Source organism: Tupaia chinensis, unplaced genomic scaffold (assembly GCF_000334495.1).
Source record: "Tupaia chinensis unplaced genomic scaffold, TupChi_1.0 Scaffold000269_1, whole genome shotgun sequence".
In the NCBI taxonomy this organism is placed as follows: domain Eukaryota; kingdom Metazoa; phylum Chordata; class Mammalia; order Scandentia; family Tupaiidae; genus Tupaia; species Tupaia belangeri.
The window spans coordinates 35,641-41,288 of record NW_006159749.1 but is presented as its reverse complement, the minus strand read 5'-3'; the positions used below and the strand labels follow the sequence as shown (position 1 = coordinate 41,288).

Below are 5,648 nucleotides of genomic sequence, written 5' to 3'. Positions count from 1 at the left end.
TTTCTGTATTCCTTAGCTGATTTGGTGGTTATGTTACTTGTATTGGAAACAGATAAGAGTTAATGTCTGGAAGAGATCTCAGAAATGTTGTATTCCTTCATCCCAGTTATTCAGAAGAGGAAGAGAAAGCCAGGAGAGGCTAGATGACTTCCTCACAGTCACACAGCTCTCCAGTTGCTGAAAATGAGAACCCACCCACCCTCACGCCAGTCTTGGCGGCAGGGTCAGAAACACAAGCTCAGCTCGATCTCTCACTCTCCTAGTCGCCTGCAGCTGGGAGCTCTTGGCTTGGTCTTGGTTAGGAGGGAACTATGTCCTTGACAAGCACTGGAAAACTATCAAGACATTTTTTTAGGAGGCTGTTGGTTGTAATCTGATCAAGGCCTTTCTTTCTGTGACTCTTGCTGGGATCAAGAGGTGGCTTTGATAAGAGCCTATTTTTGTTTTTATTAATTTTTGCTATAGGGCCCATGGGCCCTTCAGAGGGACACAGAGAGAGGGAAAGTAAGGAAGCAGAAGCTTTTCTTTCTAATAGATTTTATTTCCATGTTTGGCCTAGGCCCCTGCCTGGAAGTTAATGTGGCTGGACAGATGAGAGATGTATTGCTAAACCAAATTATGAAATAATGTTTCAAATATTCAAGACCAGTCTTCCCAAAGTGGTGACACATCCTGTTAAAATAGCTCTGTCATCTTTCCATTTAGGTCACCTGTATAATTGGAGCTGAGTGCTTTCACACCAGGGTCTTTTTGATTAATGGCTTTTAAATCATTTCCCCGATTGGGTGATTGAGTACATGAGCTAGACCTCAAAGCATCAGTTATGACTTCTAACCTCTGGCCCTGTCCTCCTCGCTGCCATTTCATACCCCCCACCACCAGCAAAAAAAGACAAGTCACTGTCATTAGTTTCTTGTTAACTCTTTCGGAATTTTTTCATCACATCCAAACGTCATCTTACACATGTTTCCTCTCCACTTTACAATAGCTGTAGCATTCTGTACACTGGTTCACTTGCTATTGAAGAGAGAGAGAGAGAGTTTGCTAGAGAGAGGCAGAGGGAAAGTGAGTGAACACCTCCTATCGGGAATGGTCACACCTCAGTCCCTTCTCTGTTTCTCCCTCCTTTGGGAATTTTTGGGGCACATGTACCTGCCGTGGGTCCAGGACTCAAAAAACTCACAGTTGGCCATGTGGGATTCAGCTACCTCAACCACCAGAAGCTGGCCCAGAGAGCATGTTTTAAATTTAAATGGGATTGGGCCTGTCAGATGTCTAAATAGGCCACTGGAGGCAGTACAGGGAATACATTGTGTGTCAGTCCTCTGTAAGCTACTTTATTGGTCACTGGGTCATGCTCAGCCTAAAACGGTAGGTAAGGGTCATGCATTCCTCAGCATCTGGAGGGAGGTTGCTGGTTAGTCTGCAATGGCCTGATTTCCACCAGGCACCCAGCCTGTGCTGAATAGAATGCATTGTGTGTAAACTCATTTCCTTCCTCTCAACGCTTGTGTTCACTTGTCATTTCTTTTCTTATTTATTGCCCATATTGGTACATTTTTGGTTTTCCAAGTAGATTTGTTTCTGTTTTTTCCTTATTCTGGAAGTAATCATATCAATTATTGTGGTTATGTTAAGTTACCTTGAAATATTAGCATAGATAAAACTGAAGAAGCCACTTAAGGCCTCTAAGACTAAATTTTAAATCTATAAATTATCTGTGTGGTTTAATTATTCTAACTACCATGAGTACTCTTGGCCTTTGTGTTGAGCAATAAAATAGGCATGAGGACTCCCTTTTCTCTTACTAGTTATTTAGTTCCAAGCTTAGGATCTTTTGCGTGGTCTGCCACAAGGTTGCTTTTAATTGTTTTCTTGTTTCCTCTCTGAGAGTATCACCTACAAGCATCTCTCAGTATTTTCAAACCCCATTGTCTGTTTTAGTTCATTCTCAACTTTTCACGTCACTTATTGTGAATTTCCTTTTTAAGACATGTTCTTGTTTTTATTATTTTATATAGCATATAGTAGTTAGATGTTTTTTTTTTTTTTGGAGAGGTTTTCACCATAGGGCACGTGCACTTGCCAGACAGACAGAGAGAGACATAGAGACAGAAAGCGAGAAATCACCCCCCCAGCGGGGATGGTCACCACCAATCCCTTCTCCTCCATTCTCATCTCGGGATCTTGGGCACACACGCACACGCGCCCGGCATGAGTTTTAAGCCACTGGGTCTGGGATGCCAACTGCAGTCGACTATGTGGGAGTCCAGCAACATAGCCATTACGCCAACTGCTGGTTCCCAGTAGTAGTTAGAGGATTAATACAGAAAAAGAAAATGGAGCAGCAGTTGATTCCAGTACATCTAGCCATTAGACCGAGTGTGCTCCCGCCTCCTAGAGACCTGGAAGGAGAAGCGAGCAAGTTCTTAGACTAGTCTCTTCAGGACTATAGGGTCTAATATTGCTTCCTGCCTTCTTGAGTATACTTTGGTTTGGAGCAGGTGGTTTTACCAGGTCGTGAAGCCCTCCTTCCCATTAAGGTTGTGGAATCATAGTGCATTTATGATAATGTCTATGGTTGAACCTTTTGTTTGTTTCTTCCTTTCCTCTTTTTTTTGTTTTCGGTTATTGTTTTTTGCCATTGGACATCTGTGCTTGCTAGAGACAGAGAATGGGAGCAAGAAAGAGAAAACAAAAAATCACCCCTCGGGTGGGAGGGCCATGCTGTAACCCCTTTTCTGTTCTCCTCTCAGTTTAGAGCATACACGTACATGTACTCAGTGTGATTCTCAAACTGCCAGATCCGGGAACTCGAACCATGGTTGACTTTGTGGAAGTTCAGCACCTTAACTGTCACGCCTTTTGCTGGCTCCAGTTCCTCTTTTTATATTCCAATCTTACCTACGTGTGATTTACCCTCGTTGCTCAGGTATCTCTGTGTAATACATGTTGGCTGTTTGTTCTTAAACTAAGTAGATCAGAAGATGGCTATGGGCAGGGCTTCATGGTGAGAGGTGACAGGCTTTTTTGTGTTCTAAAGCCAATAGTAAGCACTCCTTGACTGTGTGGGTTTTAAAATAAAGTATTTTCTTTCTTTGTTTGAGAGCAGTCACGTAGATCTATGACTGCATGGTTTAACAGGAAGAAAATGTATTCATTAAATTCCTGTACCTGTCACTTTTTCCTACTAGCAATGGGATCTTAAGTTTTCTTGGTATATTCTGGGAACAGCCCTTGCTTGCACAGCTTAGGACGTTTTGGTAAAATCATATAGGATCCTGTGTGTGAGATATTGTGAAGATACTCAGCACTGCACTGTGTCCTTTTTTTTTTTTAAAGAATAATTAATTTTATTGATTGATTGGTTGACTTTAATTTGCTATAGGGAATTTGCGTTCATTGGAGAGGGGGAAAGTGAAAAAGCAAACCTCCAGGACTCAAACCACAGTCGGCCATGTGGGAGCCCAGTACCTTAACCAGTATGCCATCTGTATTTATGTTCTAAGGAGTACAAAGGTGCTCTTATTTGTGCTTTGAAGAAACGTCAGCCATGTGTCTAAGAACTTTTTTCCTTTTTTCAAGAACAAGATATTTACAGCAATATGAAACTGTTAAAAGAACATGTGGTTAGTTAATTGTTTCTTAACTGTCCTAAAGTTGACTATTTCATGATCTTGCCTCGGGAAACAACCAAGGTCATAATCTATCCTCCTCGTAAGAAGGTGAACAGGTGACTTTTAATAGAAGATAGTCTTGGGACCAGCAGATGGCGTAAAGATTGTGTGACTGGACTCCCACATAGTCGACCACAGTTCAAGTCCTTGACCTGGCGTCTTAAAACTCATACCAAGTGCATGTGCGTGCAAGCCCAAAATCCTGGGAGGGGATTGCAAAAGGGATTGTGGCATGGCCATCCCTACTGGTGGGTGATTTTTCGCTTTCTGACTCTCTCTCTCTCTCTCTGTCTCTCTGGTGAGTGCATGTACCCTATAGCAAAAATCTAAAAAAAAAGAAGATAGTCTTTATTTGAAATTCAGACAACTGAACTAGGAGATAACTTAAGTTGTAGCTGGGTTTTCCCTTTTATTCTATGAATACTGGTTTCATTGAGCAAACTCTTATGTAACATGTTGCTTGTTTCACGCTGAGTAGTATTGTGGGTGATGGTCAGTAATAGCATGTGTGGTCCTCCCGCCTGCCCTTTGAGGAGGGTGTGGCTGTTAGCCTTGTTTGACAGGTGAAGGCCCACATAGACTCAAGGCAGCTTCTGTCTTGTCCGGATACATCCCCAGAGATGGGGAGCCCAGATGACCACCCCCGGCCTCGGTTTGAGGGCCGTGATGACATGGTAGCCAGGCTCCATGCACATCCGCCACCCCTCAGATGGTCACGCACAGAGAAGACATGGCATTGGTAGGTGAGGAACTTTGCCTCCTGCTTGCCACCTTCCCCTCCATCGCACAGTCACATCAGGAGAAACAAGTTCTGCAGATACTTGTGTTTACCTGTCACAAAACTTGCTTAGCAAGGCTGACATCAGCCAGAACCCAACATCTAGATAAAAGGAAAAGGCCAGTCCTTTCGAAACTTTTGGGGCCACTGAGCAAGAACCAATAAGTCGTTTCTATTTTTAGCATCGTCTTCTCACTTAACAGCAGCTATATGTGTTGGGTTGTCAGAAAAGTCATGCATTTTTGCATTAAAAAAAACCCAGAAAAATACTTTGTGACTTTTCCAACAATCCAATAACAGTTCTGTGACATCTTTTAAGAAGCTTAAATAATGGATCAACAGGTAGCATGACGTTTAAGGCATTGGACTCCCACATGACCGACCTCAGTTTGAGTCCCATACCTGGCTGCTTGAAGAATCACACGTTAAGTGTGAGTGTGTGCCCAAACTCCTGGGAGAAGAATGGAGAGGGGATTGCATCGTGGCCATCCCCCCAGGGATAACTTCTCACTTTCCCTCTCTCTGTTTCCCTTAAGGGGGCACACATACCATATGTAATACCTTAAAAAAAATTAAAAAAAGCAACAGCTTAAATAAGCAAGGGCCCTGCCAGGCCATCACTCGAGAGTGGCCAGTTCCCTGCCAGTGCCCCTGCGGAGGGCGTGGCTGTTAGCCTTGTTTGACAGGGGAAGGGCCACATAGACTCAAGGCAGCTTCTGTCTTGTCCGGATACATCCCCAGAGATGGGGAGCCCAGATGACCACCCCCGGCCTCGGTTTGAGGGCCGTGATGACATGGTAGCCAGGCTCCATCTCAGGTCCTGGTGCTAGGCAAGCATGAGCAGTTGCCGCAGGTTCCAAGATGTACAGGCCTTCTGTGGAACCTCTCTCCCTGGCCTCTTCTCCACCACCTTGGCTCCCAGCAGTGAGTTAGTAAGAGTAGTGCTTCAGTTCTGTTTCATGCACATCCGCCACCCCTCAGACGGTCACGCACAGAGAAGACATGGCATTGGTAGGTGAGGGACTTTGCCTCCTGCTTGCCACCTTCCCCTCCATCGCACAGTCACATCAGGAGAAACAAGTTCTGCAGATACTTGTGTTTACCTGTCACAAAACTTGCTTAGCAAGGCTGACATCAGCCAGAACCCAACATCTAGATAAAAGGAAAAGGCCAGTCCTTTCGAAACTTTTGGG

The 5,648-nt window shown here is 44.2% G+C and overlaps 1 long non-coding RNA gene across 2 annotated transcripts in view; it reads left to right on the top strand.

The window, feature by feature from the left end:
- Window positions 1-5,648, top strand: part of LOC102491849 (uncharacterized) — a 38,736-nt gene that overhangs the window by 1,423 nt on the left and 31,665 nt on the right. The window lies entirely within an intron of this gene.